Source organism: Lactuca serriola, chromosome 3, assembly GCF_051521515.1.
Source record: "Lactuca serriola cultivar US96UC23 chromosome 3, Lser_US96UC23_V15, whole genome shotgun sequence".
In the NCBI taxonomy this organism is placed as follows: Eukaryota; Viridiplantae; Streptophyta; class Magnoliopsida; order Asterales; family Asteraceae; genus Lactuca; species Lactuca serriola.
The window spans coordinates 109,321,528-109,330,524 of NC_136410.1; positions in this window are offsets into that span (position 1 = coordinate 109,321,528).

Below are 8,997 nucleotides of genomic sequence, written 5' to 3' on the forward strand. Positions count from 1 at the left end.
GGTTGTATCAGTCAATTTTGCCAAATTTGGAGCATTATTTGATCTTATTTTCGAAATATTTTTGCGTTTTTGGATAGATCTCTGAAAAATAGGGGGGGGGGGGGGTTGTTCTTCGTGTTTTTCATAAAAAATTGGTTTTTGATCGAGTTTTGGAGGTTTAAAGTCAAAAAATCGGTGTTTTTGGTTGAAATCTGCGAGGGTGTGACGGAGTTTGTGGCCGGCGGCTAGGGTTCTGGAGTTTGCGGCCCGAGGTTCACGGCTCGGAGTTTGCGGCCTCGGCCTCGGTGGTTTACGGCCTCGCAACAGCTAGTTCCTCGCCTCGCTTCACACATATAAAAAATTTAGAAGCGCATTTGAAGGTGTCGGGTTTCAAACCCGTGACCTCCAGATCAAGAACACTCGCACCTTACCAACTCGGCTAGCTGATCACTTGTTACAATCTTTCGAAATTTAAACTATAACCCGTTATTCTCGGTTTCAACTTTCAAAATTTGACACTTTTAACCCAAAATTCAATTTCTTTTAATTTTTAAATTCCTTTTTCATTCAAAATTAAAAATAAAAATAAAAAAATAATTATTATTATAATAAAATAAAAAAATAATAAATAAATTTTATTTTGATTTTTGTCTTTTATTTTTTAACTTTTGACCTTAAATTTTGACTTTGACTTTCAAGTTTGACCTTTAACTTTAAACTTTGACTTTTTCGTTTAACTTTTAAAATTTCAAATTTAGTTTTTCGGTTTGACTTTTAAGTTTGACTTTTGAGTTTGACTTTTTAAATTTGACTTTTAAGGTTGACTTTCTCGGTTTTTAAGTCAAAAGGCAATTAAAAAAAACAATGAGTTCTGAAAACATTCCGGTCACTGAAGTTACATGTACTCCAGCTTGTGAAACTACGATTAAATTTCTTCGGGAACAAATTGATTTATTAAAAAGAGAAGTTGAGGACCTGAAATACGAAGGATATACCCTTAAGAAAGGTCAGAAACCTCTGAAAGCTTAATTAGAAGCCAAAATCAAGGATTTCCAAAAACTTCAAGAAGATTACAGCAATAAGTGTGAAAATTATGATTACATTAAGGAAAAACTTGTTGTTGTAACTGAAGAACTTGACGCTTTGAAATTAAGTGTGGAAAAACAGATATTAGTTTCAAAAATTATACTGCATCAAGCCAGACAGTCGAGTCCTTATTTGAAACCCAATTAAAATTTAAAGATAATCAAAACAAGGGTCTAGGGTATGATAGTGTTCCTCCACCTTTCAATCATAACTACACATCCATCCCTATGACACAGGAAGAAATTAACAGGGAGGCACATCTTCAATATGGCAAACCGTCTGGACTTGTGTCAGAAGGTATTCAGGTTGAAGATTCTAATGTTTCTACTTTAAGTGCAGGTAAAGTAGCAGAAGATGAGAACAAGGAGAAAACTACTGAACAAACCAATGACTCCTTGAACTCAGAATCTGTTGCTTCGAATTCTGTTACTCCTAACAAACCTGTTGTTGAGAAATATAAGCCACCAATTCCAGTGAAACAGAGTGCCTGTTGTAATTGTGCTTGTGAGAACCATAAGAGACAAGGCAAAGATACGCCACCAGGGGCAGGAAGAAATAACTTCACAGTGACGAAAAAGACTTGTTTTCACTTTGGAACACCTAGACACATTGCCAGAAATTGTCCTAATCGCGCATATGTTCCCTACTATGCTCAAGGCTGGCAGAACGCGCTAAGAGGGAGATTTTTCAAAAGAAACTCCTCAAGGTCACGTTTAGACATTGCCGACTGGAATGCCATGAAGGCCAAGCATCCAACTCCCAAGAACAAGAAGGGAATGCTGGCCCAGAAGTCTAGTTCAAGAGATGCTCCAGTGAAACAAAGACCGGTTAGGTCAAAGTCATCTCAACGGCCGACATCCAGATCAAAAGCAAGTGCCGAGGCACCCATCGAATCGAAAAAGAAATGGGTTAAACCCAACTACCAATGGGTACCAAAGGCTCACTCTCCCAAATCTTCTAACGATTCTAATATTTCTTCATCTTCTGTTTGTGATAAATAGGACATGTCATGGGAGAAAGTATCTTGCGTTGATGAAAAAGCTCGACTCAGTTTCAAAATGGACTGGGTTCCCAAAACTAACTAATCCCGCTCTGTGTCGGAGCAACTATGGAGGCATATCATCATACTTCGGTTTGTTGGTAGTGGTTGTTCTAGGCACATGATAGGAGGCATCTCTAAACTATACAACACTCACAACATTGTTTGGGAGTATGTGTCCTTTGCAGGAAAGGAAGAAAGGAAGAGATCACAAACGGGGTTAGTACTTAATGACATGAAGAATTTTTGGATCTGTTCTGAGATTACGCGTGTTGTTCTCAGACCTTCTGGATGCAAATTCAATCGGTGACTTATGGTTTGAGTTTTCTTCTCTATACTCCTGAGTTTTTCTTAAGCTGATTCGCTTTAAAGACTAATTTTTGTTTTAGGATAGTTTAAATTTGCGCATTTACTTTCGTTTCTCTCCTATGGACAAATTTAGGGGGAGAACTAAAAAAAACAAAAATTAGAAAATTTAAAAAAAATCCAAAAACATTAGAAAATCAAAAAATCAAAAATATAGTGTTAATGGAATGTGCTTGCAGGAGATGTTTTGGGAAGTGATATAATCATGTGATAACAGGCAATCTGAATCTGTGTAAGGGGCTGAATCTGAATTGTCTAGGCTGTGTTTGATGCGCTGGTAGGCACGAAAGATAAAATGGACTTGACTAGGCATAGATGAACTTATGGAATCTAGAGACTTGAAAAATCTTGACCTAGATAGATCTATTTAGCCTGACAATACGACGCTCGGATAGTTTGAACAGGGGGATATACACGGGAATCTACTGGTTACACTAAAGAACCTGGACTGGGGAATTCCGATAAATTAGGTATGTAGAAGGTTATTTTCTTTCTTTCTGTCTGTTATTCATATGTTGCCTCCTCTGCGTGATCGAGAGATCCGACCTGGACTGTAACATATGCAATTCTATCTCTCTGCATCTTCTGTCTATGCAATTCTTTCTATCTGTTAGCCATATACTGTCTCCTCTGTGTGATTCAAAATCCGAACTGGTACACAGTATATGCACCATTCTCTTCTTAATCTCTCTGAAACTTCAGTTAGTCATATGTTTCATCATTTGCGTGATTGGAAGAGATCTGACCTGGATGTACAACATATGCATTCTAAATCTATCTTCTCTCTTAATAATTGTCTGCTCACCTGGTGTAAGGAGTATTCTAGAAGTCCTTGATGGCTAGGGCATGCCAGGAAGCGGGAAACACGTTCTAGTACAATTAAAATTGAACACATACAGTTTGTCTGTAGATCTCGCTGCTCAATTTAGGTGGACAACAATATATTTGGTCGTCGTCAGCTGAATGGTCCTTAAGGAATATTATCTAGGAACTTAGGATCACATTGTCTTGTCACTTATAGTATGTCCTAATTTTGTCACAATCTCTTGTGTTTAAGTGGACCACAATACCGGCAATTGACCAGATTTATTCATAAAGGGAGAGGTACTGATAAACAGATAAAGGATGTCTAAAAACTTTGATCCTAAATCACTCTTAAAGTTAGCTATTATTTTTGTTTTTGTTAAGTTTGTTCATAGTGTTCTTCTAATTTAAATATTAGGGGAGAATTAAAAATTTTAAAAACCAAACAAAAATCAGAAAATTAAAAATCCAAAAATAGTTTTATTTCTTGTTCAGAAAAATCATTAAAAAAATCCAAAAATATTTTTGTTTCTGTTTTAATTTGTGTGCTAAGTTTTGTTTTGTCTTGAAAAGTGAATTCAGGTGAAGATGAAATTCATGGAGTTTGTGTCGAAGATTTCTGAGCCAAGGCTTCGTCCATGAGCATCGAAGAATTCATATTCGAAGGAGCAAGAAATGAAGATTATTCTTTCAACATTTAATCATTCAACCTCAGAAGCAAGGTGAAGCCGAAATTGAAGATTATGTGACGGATTGCATTGAAGCCTCCTCAATCAGTCTGCTGCTATCATTGTACCTGCTGAAGTGATCCAGAAGATTTGTTCTCTCTGAAGATTCTCAAGCTGAAAGCGCCATCTTTCAAGAATCAGTACAAGAAGCCTCCTCACCCAATGTGCGTTCAATGCCAAATATTGAAGAATTTCCCAAGTGCTCAAGATGAAGTCATTCATTGAAAATAAACGTTGAAGCCAATCTCCAACTGAAGATTAACAAGAAAAGCCAGCTACTTTTTAGGGGGAGCTTATTGGTTCAATTAAGAAAGGAAAGTTATAAACCAAGGGGGAGATTGTTGGGTCAAAAATATGGTTTATACTTTACTTTTCTAGAAAAATATATTTTTGTGTCTTGGACCGTAAACAACTTGGTGTTTACGGCCGTATACGTGTTTACGACTGTGTTTACGGCCGTAAACCCATTTATGACCCATATTCACCAAGCCCATATTCCCTAGTATATATATAGGTGTTAGGGTTGAGGAGTAGGGATTGATGAACGTGAGAAGAGAGAAACTAGAGAGCATTTTGTGTGTGTGAATCTTTTGGATCTGGAACTTTATTCTAATCAATTCATACATAGATTCATCATATTCTTCTTCTTCTTCTCTTCTATTTGATCTGACATCATTCGTTTGATTGGGATTCCGCACCATCAAACGGATCTGATTGATACACAGACATTTTAAGGACTTACAAAAACTTATTGTATACAAATCACTTCCCTATTATAAGTAGTTAATAAATCCATATCAAATTTTATGTATTGTATAACAGTTTCATTTTTCATAACCATTTTTTTATTTTATTTTCTTTATTGTGACATTATATTATGATTTGTTTGTTTGTCTAAATTATTTTGTATTTTAATAACAATAGGATAATTATGTCATTTTTTAAATAATGTGTTGTAATATTAAAAAAAGATGAAAGTAAAATGGTATGAATTAATGAATATAATTGATATTTATTGTATTTTATTGTAGTTAAATGGGAAAATCTTAAAAAAAGAGGCATTTGAACAAAAATTGTTAATCATTTTAATCGTTGTTGATGCTTTATGACGAGTAAGTTGATTTTAGGTGTAGAAGATAATGTAACCGGATGCAAATACAATTATGTGATTGATATAAAATGACTAAAATGGGATGAGTGTTTTGTAAGGTTTGAAGATGTGTGAAAATGTTAGAAGACTCTAATCTACATCTGCACCAAGAAATGGACGTGGCTTAAAACCTTTTTAGGTTTGCGGTCTTCTAAAAAATAAACAATATGTGAAGGCTAATGTCGCACGATACATGCAAAAGAAGCAAAAATATTTTTTTTAATAACAAACTAATTTACTCTTAATTACTACACTTATGTCTTAAATGAGACTTGATCCTATAATCTTTCAATTGAGAAGATCACTCCTTACCACTTGACTAAAAACCATTTGGTCACTAAAAAAACAAACACCACATTTGTCTTTACTCTAGTTTAGATATTCTTATATAATAACAAGACTAATTTTTATATAAAATAGATAATTGTTACGGAATAACATGCACATATAATAACTAACACAAGCAAAAATCTACTTTAATATTTGAATTAGAATTTTAATTACCATTTGCTAGATATGATGTGATTATAACAACATCCTCAAGTATAATATAATTATACAAGGTCATGAATAAGATGATATGGAGATCACTTTATAGAATGTTGTTTTAACTTTAAGTCATTTTCAACTTAATTATCCTAACTTTGTTATCATGACAATAAGGCCATAGGGCATGGTTCTTTTTTCACGTGTAAAAATCCTATGTGGAGGATATGTTCACTAATGAACACCGCCCCCATTAGGAGTAACGGCGGTGTGGATTGAAGCCAATTACGAGTTCTCACACCCAATCAAAACCGTTTCTTTCTATCTCTCTCTTCTGTCTCACTCTTTCCTTTTCCTCACTTCCCAATTACTAAACACCATTTTTTAAGGCTTGTGAGAAGCTAGCGGAGTTGATAAATGGTTGGTGTGGCCATCTCCTATGCATATAAACCTCCCACCCATTCCGTTTAGTCTAATATATTTATTTTTACTTTTGTAAAATATCTTATAAAGCCCTAGCATATATGTTGATTAGAAGAACAAGCGCGGTCTATAACTGTTATTGAATATGCAAAAATTATTATCATCCTTATTGTTAAGAATTAAGATCTAAGCCTATCTCATTCGGAAAACCCTAGCAGCAGGCAACTTTGAGCGATCGTTGTCAGAGCCAGGTTTCTAACATTGTTGATCGACATTTCACTCCCCCTTTTTTGTGTCGGTGGGGCGGAGATAAATAGATGAGATCATGGGCCGATGTGATCTACATAATCAGGATCCAAGTGACTAGAGATGGAAGTTTGTTAAATCAAAGAGAGTAATAAATGATAAGAGGAAGAAAGTAGACACTAGGCAAAGTTTCGATCATGCAACAACGAAAAAGAATGGGAATTCAGTGAATCACATCACGATATCTTACTATCTTACGAACTTTCCCCTAGGATGAAAGTCCAAGATTTGTGAAAGATGTGTGATAAGTTTGGAACTGTTGCTAACATTTACATAGCTAGGAAGCTATCCAAGATAGGGAAACGTTTTGCCTTTCTTACGTTCTTAAAGGTTGAAGATAAAAAAAAAACCCTACTTAAAAGACCAATGATGTTTGATTGAGAAACTACCACTTATTTTCCTCAGTAGCAAGATTTGGGAGGAATGAAAATGGAAAGTCCAAGATTTGGGAGGAATGACAATTGAAAATCAAACATGCAAGATGAAAAAATGTTAAGATTTGTAATTAAAACCGAGCACATTCAACTACTCAAAGCATCTCCAACCTACCTTCAAATTCCATTTTCCCCATTCTTCTTCTTCAACCTACTCCATTCTCATCTCCATTTTTAGAGAAATGAATAGTGTTCATCCATATATGGAGGAACACTATTCACTTCTCCAAAATTGGTGGTGAAGTTTTAATTATCGGTTTTTATCCTTTTCTTTTTTATTTTATACATTTAAAGTTTATTTTTATATATTAATTGTAATTCAAATGTAACATTTAATATTTTTAATATCTTGTTATATATTAAATTATATTAGTTAATCATTAATATAAAGTTTAATATTTATGTATCGAATTCATATAAAAAAATAAAATACATAATAAAAATTTGAAATACAGTAACATGTTTTATAAAAGCTAATAATTTAATAAGGTTTTTTCATATATATGACCTTTTCATATATAATTCATGTCGATTAAAAAAAATAAGTTCATTCCGATCTGGTCCGATTTTACTAACATTTTTCAGGTAGTTCTTATCCGAAAACTACAGATTGAAAAACACTAGAATTAGGAATCGGCCTGGTTATAGGTACTTGCAGTTTAGTCAAAGGTCGGTTTCTGTTTTTTCCAGTCCGGTCTACGAAATACATTAGTAGTTTTTTCAAATATACGTGTAATAGTTCTGAAAGATGTATGTATAATATTTATAATTTTAAGTGTCTTATAAATATAATTTTATTTATTTAAAAATTATTGTTAATAAATTAATAATTAATTCAAATCCATTATATATTAACATTTTATTTAGTTATAACTTTATGATAACATAATTGATAATATTATTGTAATGAAAAAAGATAAAATATATATTTGTTACAATCTAATTAATAAAAGGGGTATGTTTGATAATATATGTAAGTTACAAAAAAGGAATATATTAGAAATATACTTTTTGGGGTAAAAAATGAGGTTAAGAATGGAATATGGTTGGAGATAAAACACTATTTATCTCATTTTTTACTCCATTTTTAGAGGAAAAAATGGAGATGAGTTGGAGATGATATGATGGTAAAAGTTCTTATGCAAAAGTGGTGGTTGTGAATAGTAAAAATATAGTTCCAAAAAAAGAAGGTAATTGTAAGAAAACGATGGTGATAGATAAAAAAAGATTTGATTAAAATAGATGATGCAACTTGTATTATCGTGGGTGAGGTTTGTGATGCTCTTGTCATTGCTAACCTCTATCCAACATGTAGGGAATAAAGATATGATAATGTTGAAATTCAATATGTGGGAGGTTTATGAGTTTGGAATGAATTCAATTCAAGAAGTATGTGTGTAAATTTCAAGAAACACAAGCCATTAAAAAGAATTTTTAGTTAATCTTATGAAGTATGGAAGACCTTTGTTGTGTAAGAACGGTTAATATATATTGAAATTGAGGGGTTTCCATTATGTGTATGGTCATCTAATGCATACAAAAGGATAACAAAATCATGGGGAAAGGTTTTATTCGTAGATGAACATACCTTATATTATTTTTGAAAATGCTTGTGTGGAGATTGAAGGAACATCATGGGAAAAAACATCATGGTGTGTGCAGTGCAGTCATCCCAAGCTCTTCCCCTTACTACCGGAAGTATCTGAAACTAAAACTGAAAACCATAAGCACAAAGCTTAGTGAGTTCCCCCAAAATACCACATACCAACATACAGTAAACATACGGTAGGCCCCGCCCGGTCATCGAACCCCGTCCGGTCATCGGGCTGAACTCGGCATGCATATAACATATATCAAATAAACACAAACACACATGCAATAATCACATATCATACAACTAGTCTTTGGGCCTTACTCGACATCAGGCCTTAGCCCGGGAGCATATAAACACATACACATGCGAGATTCACTAAGACAGCTAGCATACTAACATAGCATAAACATGGGCGGGCCTTGGTGCCTTCGACCCGCTAAACCCGGTAAGGAAATTCACCTCGCAAAGCTGAATGATACAGATGATCCCCGACGGCTGGTCCTACGACTCCCCAAGCTACCAATTAACAAATATGTAACACCCGGTTCCTGGTACATATTTTAAGTTTAAATATTTGCATGTTTACATTGGGACTCGATGAG